This window comes from Clinocottus analis, unplaced genomic scaffold (assembly GCF_023055335.1).
Source record: "Clinocottus analis isolate CAN_PGR_092001 unplaced genomic scaffold, fCliAna1.0.p SCAF_16, whole genome shotgun sequence".
Lineage (NCBI taxonomy): Eukaryota > Metazoa > Chordata > Actinopteri > Perciformes > Cottidae > Clinocottus > Clinocottus analis.
Genome location: NW_027175887.1, coordinates 9,509,955 through 9,525,613, shown reverse-complemented (window position 1 = coordinate 9,525,613; position 15,659 = coordinate 9,509,955).

The following is a 15,659-nucleotide window of genomic DNA, read 5'->3' as shown; positions in this document are numbered from 1 at the left end:
CGAATCTTCCCATCCTTTCACTTATATGAGTCTTTGTGTAGAATTACCCGTTTCAACAAATATAGTTGGTTGTTGTAAACGTATTCCAAAATCCTCTGTTCAAACAAATGAGCACACTTGAAAAATGCATAATACATCCGTGAATATATAAACATCCAGGCCTCTCCACACTGGACTGGCTGAGATATAACTCTTAGTAACAAACCGGGGACTCGCTCATTTCCTCCCAACGGCAAATAATTCAGTCAAAAGCTACTTAAGAAAAGCTAAAGCTCACAATGGATTTCTCAGATATTCAGCACGAAAACCGCAGCTTTCCTCAGCCAGAGCACCACCTATAATCACCGTGTCAGACTCCGGCTCTGTGGCGACCTCAGACAAGTTGTTCTTGGACAGGTACCACACCAGTGGCGGGAGTTGCCCGTGCTAAAACAGGCAGTGTAATGAACTTTTCTCCAGATTGAGAAAAAAAAAAAATTGCCTCACAATCAATAATTTGATCACTGACTTGTGGCACATTTGTCATGCTAGTAAATGACAGGCTAATTAGAGCATTTTCCGCCAGTGACATATGATGAAGAGCTGGGGGTGGTTGGTGGGTTTAAACCTGCAACGCTTTTGCTTGATTGTCAAAAATATTTTGTATGACGAAAAAAGTCATAGTATGACATATAGTATGTTGAAAAAACGTCATGGAAAAAATGATATTATTGTATAACAACAATAGGCGTGAAAAAGTCAAAGTCTAATATGTTTTAAAAAAACATTCAAAATGAATAATATAGTATGGAGAGGAAAAAAAAACACACCATGAGGCGTAAACATTACAGTATGTTGAAAGAAGTCATAGTATAATATGTCAAAAACAATCATTTTTTCTTGCATCATGGATTTGACCTGCAAGGCGATGAGAAGGGTTTACATCGCAGTAAAAACAAAACAATATGTAATGCATTTTATTTGACAGATAATTTCTCCTTGTTGTATCTTACTTCCATCTCAGTTTGATGGTGCCACACTCGACCCAATCCTCCCCCCTACCTCTCTCCTTTAACCTCATTGGCTGCACTCTCAGTGCATTTTGGATGCATCCCTGTTTCTATCTTCATAGAAAAGTGTTCCAAAGACACGCAGTGTCCAAGTTGGGACAATATGCACATGTGACACGTTAGTGGAGTAATAATTATTATTATTGCGTTCAAAGAGCGATGCAATTTGCCTGCTCCAAAACTTCAAAAAAACACTGTATTTGATTTATCAGAATACATCAGATTATTGGGTGAAACATATTCAGGTAGTTTTTTATTTATGTTGATTAATGTGTTAAATATGCCAAGGATTATATTCTTGTGTTTTTAGACCTTTTTTTGTTCTATCTGCCAATTTGTTCACAAATCTCATCTTGTTACGAGAGCTAAACAGTCAAACCTCACTATACCATTAGGATTTCTACAAACAATTCAGTTTGTTATGAAAAGCCTGCTCACGGGGAAGGAAGACCAAAGCCATGTTCACAAAAGGCCTGTGCTGAATATTCACATGGTAATTGCCATTGCATGCGACATTTGATGCAACCAGGAAATCACGTTGCCTGTGTTAATTGGAGTCTAACTGCTCTCCAGTTTTGTGGCTGGTTAGGCATAATTTGACCACCACAGTCTGATCAATGTCAGCCTCCTGCATCTTAATCACAGCCAGGTAAGAAAAACAGAGGCAGTCTAACACAGAGGCGCTCACATTGAAATATAAGTTCACATATACGGTACAGTATGATGTGTTGAAAGTCGACAGTTTTCCTATTTAGAAACTGGTAAGGTTAGAAAAATACTGATAGACTGGGCATGAAACCCGATGGGACCGCCACAAGTTATGTTTTTATGTCTGAGATATATTGGGTCATACATATTAGATTAGAGTAAAAAACAAAATACCAAATTACTATTAATAAACTGTTGTAGAGAAGTCTTTGCCAGTCCACCCTACAGCATTTCCCAGTTTCATTTGAAGTGTTACTTGTGCAAATATGAAAGTTCATTTTGGATGTTTTATGAAGTAATACATTGGCTACAGTTTCTAAAAACGAGGCTCTCTCTCGTTAGTGTTTCCATCCGACACTGCTTCTCCGTTCCCTGATGTCAGACGATGTTGGGACCGTGAAGATATTAGCGCTATGTCTCAACTCCAGAAGATATGCTTGATTTAAAGTATTAAAAGGAAGCACATAACCATTGCTGTATTTGGCCTTGCCTTGGATAAATAAAAGGATATGGTTTCAGCAGCAGCGACAGTCTCACATTAAATATCCTGTAAATGTGTCATCGTGCCTCAGAGTGATAGTTTACCTGAACTGATGGAAATGAATGGGGAAGTGTCACCGTATCCGTGGGTATTTCAGTTCATATATTTAGACTTCTGATTATGGTCTGCATAATCACAATCCTTTTTTCTTTTTTTTCTCCTCCCAACCTGTAGCACGCGTTCATGTTGACTTTGTGGTTTTCCTAAATTGGACTCTGGCTCCAGTTGGCTGAGTTTCCATAGCAACCTTTGGCCTTATCTGCTACTGGTGGGAACAAACAATGAGCTCTTTCACTTTCTCAACTCTCTCGTTCCACGGCTTTATGTGAAAAGGCCTTTTATGTGAATGTGTGCTATGTCTAAATATTAGCAAACAATATCAAATGATTTAGAATCAGCCTACATCTCAAACATGTGTAAATATGGAATATGGTGTTATACAAATATTATGTTTATACTATCCTGTAGGTCTGCATAGTTACATTAACTCATAATGTCCATTAATTATTGCCTCTGGCATTCAGTGCTTGTGAATGTATATATATATATATATATATATATATATATATATATATATATATATATATATATATATATATATATATATATATATATATATATATATATTAAATACAAATCCTGCATTTTTTTAAGGTACAGTCACTTACTTAGACATCATTATTTTGTTTATGTATTTAGTTTGCAAGACCTTGTCTCACATGTATAGTATAAGAACAAATATGATTGTGCACTGGGTATAAATATGTCTACTGGTTTACATCGGTAAGAATCTGTACGATAAAGAAGTTTACCTTTTCAGTAGCAAATCACAAACCTCTTCAACTTATTTGTCTTAATATAGGAGTTTTTCTTTTAAAAAAAACAAACTAAAAGATGGCATTTCCATAATGCGTTGTGTTTTCGGTCCAGTGGGTTCACCCTTCTTCTATACGTGAGCTTTAAGGGGAAGACATTTCTTCAGACGCTGTAATGATCAACTGACTGAACGTGAAGCCAATCTGATGGATGAGGCTGTGGCTCTACTGCACTGAGCTGAGCCAACTTCTCCAGCTCATATATTGGAGGAGAGGAGAAGTGTTTTCTTTGGTTTAACTCCTAGATCAGTACATTTGTTCAATGTGAAACGTCATTTTTAATACAACAGGAAGGAAACTTGTCCAGACGATCTTCTGTTAAGTAATGATGAGGCCATTCTTCAAAGACAAATTCGTAATAAAGTACTTGATACTGTGTCGACCACAGTGAAATTAACAATTCGTCAAATCTGTAGGGTCGAAGTGGTAGAAGTGGTAAAAGTATTGGTTAAGACTCTTCCAGGCATTTGCTTAACATTATAGCAATGCCAGGAATGAAAAATTGTGAAGCATCAAAATTGTAATACAATGTCATAATACTAAAAATAAAAATAATAAAAACTCTTCATTATTACTCACATTGGGGTTGCTGCCAAAAAGGACACACACAAAAAGCACATTCAGATATGATTTCAATGATATGAACGTGTTACGTGTCTTTTTAGTCTCAAGTGCATTTACACTACTTGTTGTTCAACCATTCATATCCATTCATATGTGCAGGGATATATATATATATATATATATATATATATATATATATATATATATATATATATATGTATATATATATATATATATATATATATATATATATATATATATATATATATACTTCATTAAAATATAGTTTTAAAATATAGTGTTGTCTAACTGCTCCATTTTCAACAATAGCAGCACTTAATAGCCTACCTACGGTTTACTTTCCACTTTTCCTCAAATTGACATCTTATTATGAAGACAAGTGAGGGCTCACACATCCACACTGACACCTACCTCAACCTGCTCCATGTAACAGTGGGAGAGCCGCACTGGGTCCTTTAACATGCACTACAATGACATTTCTGACTACTGAGATTCCCACCTAAATACCGCTGTAATAATATTCAGTCAGTGTCAGCACAACAGTGTAAAAACAAATTAGGACTATGATTAATGAGCACTTCTAACAACTCCCAGACTGACCACAGTGATGGGACTCCCAGTAAAGACTGCCTCCAGCCCTCGGAGCTGACGTTAACCCCTTCAGCATCAACACCGATGCTCCCTCGACTCTCATCAATCCGGTGCTGACAACTGTACAACTCATTCTTCCTATCAGCACGTTGCAGACCTTCACTTCCAGGGTGCCTGTGTACTGGAAGGCAATGAAAAGGAAGAAAAAGTCGAAAGGGTCCTGTAATGAAATGCCTCCAAGGAAGTATTGACTTTTTTTTTTACTTCCTCTCACAAGGATGTTATTAACATGACTTGTACGTTGCAGATTATCTTCCATTTTGTTGTTAACTGACAGGTTGTCCTTACCTCAACACACAAATAATCAGTGTCCACACGTAAACATCCTCAAGCAGGACCCACGCGCTCCAACGTTCAGAATTTATTTATATTATATCCCTGGTGGTCAAGATCCTTCAGCACTTTACTTAAATGCAATCAAACTATGTGTGTGTCAATATCCACTAAAAGACATCTTTGTCTGCTCTGTAGTTCTTTGTCTCATGGGTTGTCTCTGCTGATACTGTACAATACGAGCAAGTGGGAGAGGGTGCTCTGCGCTGACAGCCATGTTGGAGTTGATGGACAAGAAGTGTCAGCACCCAGAATGCCCTCAGAGAGTGATGACGCTGGCCTTTACAAGGATGTCTTTCTGCAAATCACTCACCGGCAAATATACAAAAACTGCCCATTGCCTGGCGGGCTGGTTGTCCATCAGTTAGAAGCCACTCTGTCCTAGTCTTTGGTAGTTACAGAACTGAAAAGGTCCATATGATGTTGAAGGACATGTTTTTACCTCGACCGAACTCTTGTGTTTTGTGCTTCTTTCATCACACAGTATGTGAGGAAGATGCCGGTTCAGTCACTACAATACTTCACACAATTGAAATCAGCCGACCACACAAATAATTAACTGACACCTATCCTCAAATAAATGATCAGAACAACTTAACTGAAATAAACCACATCAAAAATATAGACTTGTTTTAACATTAGTCTGTGAGTGTGGAACCCAAATCATAAAACAGTGTGAAGCTTTAGGGGGTGAAGTATATTGCTTACAATACAAGGTAATTACACACATTCATCACTCTAGTTATAAGTGGAAATCTTTTACCTCCTGAAGGCAAGCTGTAAAATAATACAAACATTTACCCATAAGCGAGCTACTTTATTAGTATTAAACACACCATGTATGCTCAACCTGCAGCTATTTTCCAAGCATGTATTATGCAGTAATCTCACTAATTTCCAGTAATAGGTTTTAAATGTAATAAAGAAATACCAAGGGCACGTTTTTGCTGCACGTGAAAAGTCATAAATCAAAGTGTGTCTGCAGAGTGACAAATTACTGATGTCACCACCACAGCGTGCCAAAATCTGAATCTCAACATCGGCTGGTGCACATTTGCAGACTTACATGCCGCATGCTGGTAAACTGTGCGGCTCAGAAAGAGCCATCCTGAAACTGGCACAGTAGCACAGAGGCATTTGGTAATAGTTCCCGCGGTTAGTACTACAAGGTTAGTATTATGAACATAAAAGAGAATAAGACTCAGACAAACATTTGTTCTGCTGCGTTGTGGCCTCTGTGCACATTAATATGATCAATCATCATTTTATATAACTGACAAAGTTGTGGCCTCTTTTCTTGGCCTCTCACTCTCTCTCTCTCTCTCTCTCTCTCTCTCTCTCTCTCTCTCTCTCTCTCTCTCTCTCTTTCTCTCTCTCTCTCCCTTTTTCTCTCTCTCTCTCTTTCTTTTCTCCTGTGGACTTTTGTTAAGTGAGACTAATTACTAAATATCTTTTGATGTGCCCTAAAGTTCAGTCCTTGACCGTATCCTTTTCCTCTCTGTATTTTGCTTTGGTGACATATTGCAATGTATCAATGGAAGTTTGTACAGTATCATTATATTTTTGGAATACTTAACATTACAAGAACATATACAATTGACTGCTCTGTATGCCTTAACTGCATACATATACAGTAATTATTATTACACAGAGTACCCTCTGACATTCTGGTATTAATAGTCAAAATTTGCAAAACCACCAAGAGAAGCAGAAATGCCCTAATTCTTCCAACGGGTAAGGAAATATTAAAATGAGCAATCCCACCCTGGTAGATGGTTACAAATGACGGGGAACCGCTGGAAAGATTTCCATTCAGTCCTCTACCTGCATAAGTGTGACTACTGTACAGACCAGAAATTATACAGAGACAAAAGTAAACATCTCTAAGCAATGTTTACTTTGCTGCACACCTCATTTACCATGAAAAAAAAGTCCGCTGAATTAAGCAAAGACACGGTGAGAACGGGAAGTGGCAAAAGGCAAGGCATGCTCGAAACAAGAGACATGGTGCCAAGGAGAGGTAGTGAACATCATGTATGCATACATGAATTAATCTTTTCAGATTTATTTAAGAAAGTATGTGGTTGTATTCCCTGGCAGCCGGCCACATCACTCCTACAGGTGTGAGATCTGAACCTCTCACATGCATGCTCACCCACAGCTTCTCTCTGCCACAACGTTCAGACATGTTTATTTGGACACATGCCATACATCCAAAGCTTTCGGGGAGGCAGGAGTGGGCCTAGTTATGGTGCAGGAGGCCTGTCCTGCTCCAATGATAATTTGTGGTTTGGTGCATGTTCGACGGCCTACAAAGACGCCTCAGACTGCCACTGACTGGCTGCACCTATGACCAAGTCCACTACAAATAAGCCATGGACCCTTATTCTGCAGAAGGAAATATTTGTACAATCTAAAGTTATTTAGCTTTAGACGTCTAGGGAAACGGTTTTAATTTTAAAAGTGTATACATATGAAAGAATAAGTTCAGTGATAGCAGCTAGGTCGAAAATGAAAAAAATTGGAAAACAAATAAAGTCTAAAACAAAGCGCCATGCAATACAAACATCAGCATGAAAAAAAAAAGGTTTCCAACATTTGATAGTGATTGTTTAGAAACATATATCTGTATATTAATCTGAATCATGAATGATGTCGTCCGCGATAACCTCCCAAGCCTCCTTTAAACCTCGTCCCTCTTAACCTCTGCTCTCTCCCTGGTCAACACACTCTGGACAAAGTCAATTTCCTACCAACACTCCCTCATCCACTCGCAGTGTTTATAAACCTTCCTGTGAAGAGGAGGGCCGCTAATTTAAAGCTATGCTTGTGTCACCTGGTGAACCTCATGCCCCAGGACCCCGATCGGAACTGCTACGGGTCAGAGGTGACTGTCTGGCCCCGAGCTTATCAAAGCTGTGTTTATTTAAAGTCTATGTGCGGCAACGGATGACAACAAACAGAAGGACCACAGGCAATGGAGCAATTTGGAGGCAAATCCTTTTTTCGGAGGACAGATTATAGTCGTGCGCATTTCAGAGCGTGTAGCTGTTGAAATATCAGCATTGTCACTCTCAATCCTCGTGACGATGGCTCTGGTATACTGTAAGGCCAATGCTCCTCGGCACCTTGTGACATTCACAGAGAACCTGCAGAGGCGCTGAACTCGGGTGCATGTTTACAGGCTGCTCTTGGATAAACAATCCGTCTTGATCGGCATTTACTTGAGTGCCGCCTAAAAATGTGTCATCTGATCCAAGGGCGTTCATTTCAACGATAGGTAACAATGTTCAACCTAATACAGTTCGAGCCATAATTAACTTTCAAGCTGAGAGTCCAGAGCTGTCCAACTGCATCCACAACATTCTCCCATTGCACAGTTTCCTCGATAAATCTAACACTCCTTCCAAGGTATGGAAACAGTTGTAATACTAAGATTAACCTCATCGTAAATATATCAGACAAACCGCTGGAGGCTCCATTGAGCCTGCACGCCCTGTTCTGGGCATTCCTCAGTAATTTATTGAACTAATTACTAATGTGCGGAAGAAGCAACATTAAGTCTGACAGATTTCTTTGGAAACTGTCCAAAGCAAAATCACACCATTAATCTTTGGGCAAGAGTCCCCAAATGACACAGGGTTGAGTTTAAGCGACAAAGCGCTCTGGTGGTTGGGTCATTATAACGGGAGCATCGGAAGAAGTCACGTGAGGTTGTAACACAGCAACAGTCCACATAGGGAGGAGGACAGAGGGATGTTAGACCAACTTAAACCTTGATGGAAGACCCTTTGAAGCCTTAAGCAAGTGTTTATTATTCTCACCATGACAACAAAGGTCCCCCAACCTTAACTAAGTTATTGTTTTAAAACAAACCAGGATCTTTGCTAAACCTCACTAAGTAGTTTTTTGTTTTTGAGCCAAAACCTAACCTTAACATAGTTACACTTTAAAGAGGATCATGCTGTAACAATAACAATTGTGTATTCATATAATTCTTATCCAAATAAAGTTGGATGATGCATGCTTTATTGGATGAAGACTCAACCCTGTCTCACTGCAGTTTGTGAAATTGTATCTCTTTCCATTTTTTTATGTGTGTAAGAATGACTTCCAAACAAATGTTAAGGCAACAACAACACTTGTCATTTCATTTCAACAAAAACACGCGTCATTTCAGGACAACACGTTGGGACATGAACACCGGTCTCCGGGTTGAAATCCAGCTCCTCTACAGAAATCTTTCTCTGTCTAATACTGAGCGGCTAGTTCTGTCCGTTGCATATTCATGTAGATGCATTTCAATACATGTGTCCACCACAAAATAAAGATTCTAATGACTTTCCATTGCCGTTTCTTTCTTGGTGCCGACAAGTAATTTAAACACGTTACATGTCGACTGCCACGTAATTGGTAAACAGGTCTTGAACATTTAGTGTTACTGTGAGACCAGGCAGGACTACGACAACAAGCTGTTGATTTAAACGTGTGTTTGAACACTATTCCTAGTCACCATGCATTTGCTTTGTTGTAGTGTACATGAATACCAAAAGGTCAAGATCAGTAATGACCTCACAGGGAAGTCAAGCGTTGGTGTCCGCAGCACACGACCGTAACAGTGCATCCTGAGAAAAGGTGAGGCGTTAATCACGCCTGACCAAACTTTGTTTTCCCACCAGTCTGCACTGTATGTAGCCACACATGGTGTCAGGGATGGCTCCCCTGGTTTATTTACTCTCATCTCTGGATCTCTGGCAGCTGTGTGTGGCCCTCCTGCTCATGTGTTGTAAAGGCCCCGCCAGAGGAAACGTAACATTTTACAGTACTCTCTTCTGGTGACAGATCCAGCACACGTGGCCTCAGATTTCAGACTTCAGCTGTGAAGATGAGAGAGGTAGCCAGACATGTTAACCTATTGATGTAGTTTCTCTTCTTATAATGTTTTAATGATAGAACTTGAATGCCAACCACTAAATAAAAAAAAAATTAAAAAATGCATTTAGCAGAGTATATTCCATATACCAATGTACATGGCCTACAAAAGAGCAGTGTATAATGTGAAGCCCCCGCCTGACCAAAGTTGAACTTTTCTTTTTAATATTGAACAGATTGATGTGGAGCGCCACCGCTGAACATTATATCAGAGGTGAAAGAAAGTCACTCCCTGTGTGCCGGCAGTATCAGGTCCCCCATCCTCCCTTGGACTGATTTTAGATTATCTCTCCTTCCCAGCCTGCTGTGATTGTTTGGCAGCAGAGGCAAGTTTTTATTATACCGTGGCAGGGACAGACTCTGTCTCATTATGAAGGGCAGGGGGGTGAAGAAGGAGGGGAGGTAAGGGCGAAGGACTTGGATAAGTTCCCCTTTGTGTACACATAAGGAGGTAAAAGGCAGACTGTATGTGGTGGCTAGGGGATCACTTGAGTGGCTCCACAGGTCCTGTCGCGTGACCCTGAGGCTTTCCTTCGGTGAGCATGCTCAGCCCTCCCTGTTTCCAGCTTCAGCAATGTGCCATACTGTATGGCCACCCATTGCTCTGCCTCTCATTGACGCAAATACCAGTACAGAGTGGAGAAAGAGGAATACAAGCCACTTTTTAATAATCACAGTTATTATGAAAGTGGGCACGTTTACTGTGTGTACACATTTTAAGTTAATCACATTATGTGTATTGTGTCATTTATGTGTCGTACATGTTCAATAGTAATGCAGTAGGGTGAAAAAAAGAAAGAGGTTTGTCTCCTAACTACGATACTAAAAATGTGTCGTGCTTTTATCTGTTTAGAGATAAAAGCAACAGATACCAATGACCAATGGTAGGATTGTAAACTTTCCAATAAGGAGTGACATTGTTGAAGAAAACACATACATTTGAAAGCCATAACAATAAGCGACCTCCATTTAGTGACACAATCAGAAAGCCCCCAAAATCAATACAATAATAACGATGGCTGAGAAAACTCCCTATGGGCAGACATTGGAGATGCATGCAAGGAGGTAAACATTATAAACATATTTATAAGAGAGCTGAATGTATTGATTAAATGATGTGTATTGTTTCCCTGTGAACAGTAATTCATTTCATTATGTTTAACAAACTTGCAGGAGACAATTTAGAAACAGTTGTGACTCTGTGCTTTAGATACGAGGCAGTTGTGTTTTATAAGCTCAGCCGCTGAATATGAGTTGCTAGTGAATCTGTTTCCTCGCCCTGTTTTCCTCTCAATTCTTAATCTGGAGAAACCCAACGTAAGTGTTTTGACAGACTATGTTTTACGTTGCCTGCTAACTGTCTAAGACGTTCACCTCTTCCTCTTCAGGAGGGAATGTGTGGGCACATGTGGTCCAAATTATGATGTTATATGATGCAAAAACACTGTGGCACAGAGAATCAATGAGGTATGAAGCTTTGCCATGTCTGCTTTCAGATCCCATCATTCAATCCGGAAAGCTGGGCAGAATGCAGCTTTTTTGTGCCTTCCTCAGCATACACCACTTCCTGTGTTGCACCATAAACGCTTAATGAGTTGTCCGATGCATATAATAACCGCACATTACTATCAAGGGTGACTGCTGTCCTTTTAAGAGGTTACATTGGTGTCTGACAACCAGAGCCAGGTACATTCCACACTTTGCATTAGTCGTGTGAGCACTTGAAGACTGCTTCGCCCCATCATCTCCAAATGTCATGCAGCAGTATTTAATAACAGATTTTGCCCCACAGCAGAGCCCTGGGGCAATAGAGTGTCGATAAAATGCCTCACCTTTGTCTATGAGCTTTGGTATAAGACGCCCAGCATGATAGTGGTGCTTCATACAGACCTGCCACCCTCAGCCTGCCTTTCAGCACCTTCTGGCCCACAGAAAGGGCCTCTTTGTTCAGCCGTGTGCTTGTGACGTTCACTCAAGACCATGCTTCCATTAGCAACAGCCGGCCAAATAACCAGGGATTGTGATGGAGCCTAATACCCACTGCATATGTAGTATTTACTTAAGGAGGAATAGAAAAGCGTCCCTCCCATAGCGTCTAGACACAAGACTACTATTATAACTTACCTAAGTCACACTCGCTGGCTTTTACCAGTTTGATTGACTGATTGATTTCACCAGCAAAAGGTTGCCCCCTCATAGGACAGAGCATGAAGCCCAAAAGACTGAGATCCAAATAAATAATGTCCCACAACTGACCAGCAGTCGGTGTTTGATTCAAAATCCTGAGTCAAGTTGCACAGTATTCCATGTCGGCAGAATTTTTTGTTAAGCCGGTCGACTTTCCAATACACATTCAAGAATTTCATATTTTACTGGAGTAAGCCGAAAGGTGTTTTATTGCACGTGAAACACAATCCTGTACAAACATAATAAAAAGTAAACTTAAATTTCTCCAAACTTCTCGGGAGAAGAAGTGACACCCTGAATTTGATTTGACCTGCGGTATTTTTCCACAGGGCAGGCCGAGATATTCCATGACCATGTTTAAAAATAAAGTATGCCAGTCTTTTGCTTATTTTACTTGGATACGGTGACACAGATTCTCTTATCGCAGCTTTCCTTGTACTCACATTGTCCTGATAGAGACTCCTACAGTACGTGAATTGAAACCAGGTTTTAAATTCAAACATTTCTCCGAGACAGACTCACCTGCTGAGCCAAGTCTACAACTATAAGGAAATAAAACAATATTCAAACATCTCTTTTAAAATAAACATTTGCACTTGGTCGACAAAGCTGGCAAACGCTCTTCTACGCTGTCTCTATTCAAGGAAATCCAATACATATGTCTCTTCATATTTTCATGGATTATAATGATGGCCGTGCGACATCGCATCATCATCTCATGAGCGCCATGAACTCACTGGTTTCTATTTAGAATAAAAAACAATCCGTTTTTTTTTTCTTCTTCTGAGCCCTCTGGTGTGTTTCGCAGCGAGTCAAACACACTTCCAATAAAGGCTGAAGACAGCAGTTGGCCTTCAAGGTTTTTATTCATAAACAAAGTGAAAATGTCAAAACAGTGTTGGACAAACGATAGTGTTTACAAATCAGGCAAAACGACACAATACAACTTTACTATGGTACTCCTCCTATAACTAAATTTAAACCAAAGGTGTTTCAAAAATGAATTATTACATCACCAGAAGGATATTTAAAGTTTGTTTTGGAATACCTTTAAATAACCTTTCCTTGAGGAAGCAAGAAATAGATTGTCCCTCATGGTTTGGAGTGCACAAAGTATCGCCAGTGAAAGGTAAACATCAAGTGCCCGGAGAGAGAACCACACATTAATCAAGCTCGTAAACATGTGTGAAAGAAGTCCACATGAGTTAAAGTAAAACTGATAAAAAAAATAAACACAAAAAAACTGCTAGTGACACAACTCCTCAGTTGTGAAACAGAGATCAGTAAGAGTAGCTGGAGGTGCATTGTTTGAGAGACTGTAAGCACGAGCTTCACCAAGAGCGAGAAGAAAGTAAGTACAGTTTCAAACAAGGATTTGCTCATGAATTTCCACCAGCTGATGATTCCAAACAACCTGGAGAAAGTGAGCCGGACACAAACAGGGATTGTTACTGTACAGACAGAGTGACTCATGGTGGCATCTTTCTTGCTCTCCCGAATTCGTCTCCTATTTTCCACTTTTACAGTCTTTTTTGTTTGCTCGACCAACTTGACCTTCATTGAATTTCTAGAGAAATAAACAAGGGGAAAGAGCTTCATAGAAGAGGTTTATTCTTAACATTTCCTTTAATAGAAGGGCATTTTTGTGTATTTTTGTCCGTGACGGGAAACCCTGCCCATCTTTGTTTTAACTGGAACTTTGTTCAGGTGTTTCGTTGTAAATGTTGACCCTCAAGGTCGGATGATGCCGACTCTCCATGTGTTTCTGACAAACATGCGATCCCGTCCAGTATACGAAAAAAATACTTAATTATTTACCCGCTCAGTATTCCATATCATATACCTAGATATGATTAAGCATATACAGTAATTCCTTAGTCCTGATTTAAACTGTCCTGACAAACATACTAAAAATATTGACTGTATATTTGGAAATATTAAGTGAGCAAAATGCTGTATTTCTTCTGTCTACTGGACTGATGACAACCATGTGTGTGATACAACAACCACTTGTTTGAACATAATCTTTTCTTTTGCAGTCCCTATTTAGGCGAAGTTCTGGTGAAACGTAAATGATGGTGAAACATAAGCTGCCTTATTCAAACCGAGGCCTCACCACAGAGAATATTTTAGTGAAGACGTTTCAAATAGTTAAAGAAAAGGAGTGTGTCTTTGTTTATTGGTGGTAACTGGCTTAGTATAACCAACTGTCAGCTGTTGAAATGAATCCTTGTTTTACATGCTTTTTAAAAGTCTGACCACTTCGGTGGGTCAAACACACTCTGGTTTAAATCTTGCAGGTACACGAGAGAGATGCATACATTCATTTCTCAGGCCCACCACACACCTTCTCATAGGCCAAAAAAACAAGGAGTGTGGTCAGTTTTTCCAGTCCGGCCTAATTAAAGGGGCGGAATATGAAACATGTGTCCTGTGCTTACAAAGGGCTGTGGCAACCAAATCCATCACCAAGATCAACAGTAGTTTCAACGACCAACAGCCTGGTCATTGTTTACAGAGAACCATATATTGTAATGAAGAAAGACTAGACTATGCATACAAAATAAAGAAAATCAGGGACATTGATGATTTTTATGAATACAGGTCATATTTTACTTCTACTATATATATATATATATATATATATATATATATATATATATATATATATATATATATATATATATATATACACACACAGAGTGATTTACTCTTTATGATTGATGTTGGTGTCATCCAGTTATTGGCAGTAAAGCTCCATAAACTTATGTCTACTAACAACGATCAGCAAACATTAAAGTGAAACATTTCAAATTCATTGTATACATTAATTGCTTCGACATTGAAAGAAATAAAGCAAATCAATCATCTTTTGGTCATTTTAATTAAATTAAATTACTAACATCACACATTTGCCATCATTCTCCAGAGAGATTCATTTGATTATTCTGCATATTTGGTTTATGCTTCGGTTTTGTCTTATGGGCAAATAGTTGTGTCAAATTGTCTATAATCTTATGTTAATGCAATGAATGGATTGTTTGAGAGACTGTAAGCACGAGCTTCACCAAGAGCGAGAAGAAAGTAAGTACAGTTTCAAACAAGGATTTGCTCATGAATTTCCACCAGCTGATGATTCCAAACAACCTGGAGAAAGTGAGCCGGACACAAACAGGGATTGTTACTGTACAGACAGAGTGACTCATGGTGGCATCTTTCTTGCTCTCATCCTCCAGAGCACTTAAACCAACCACATCACTGTACATGGTTACAACTACTGAACAAAATCCTAGCGCGTTACAAGGCGTGATATAATAGATATAATTGTGTTGCAGTCAAGGGGTTCCTTTCGGAAGTGACAGTAGATGCTGAATGTGGTGTTTCTTTGCCCTGGAGGAGTGGTTGACCTTTGTGTATAATACATTTATTGACACAGTAATTGCTGCATGGGAATAACTTGGGTAAACTAGTCAAGACGTATCAAAAACAATCGGGTGGTTGCAGTAAATCTCGGCTTCTCTGTGAGCAATTGGGAACAGAGGTGCTCAGTAAGTGTTCAGCCCCATCTGCCAGCGAGCCCATCAGGAGCTGGAAACCACACAGCCTTCTCTCGTAAGAAGTCTGGAGGAATGAAGAGTGGGATGGCTCCTGGGAGGTTGCGGCAGAACCCAACTCACATCAGCTCATCTCAGCTGAGTTAACATGCGATGCGCTCCTGGAGCAGAGCCTCTCTGCCCAGAACAACTTCCAGAGCAATTAAGGCTTTGGAGAAATTGGATTTCTTGAGAGATTGTTTTA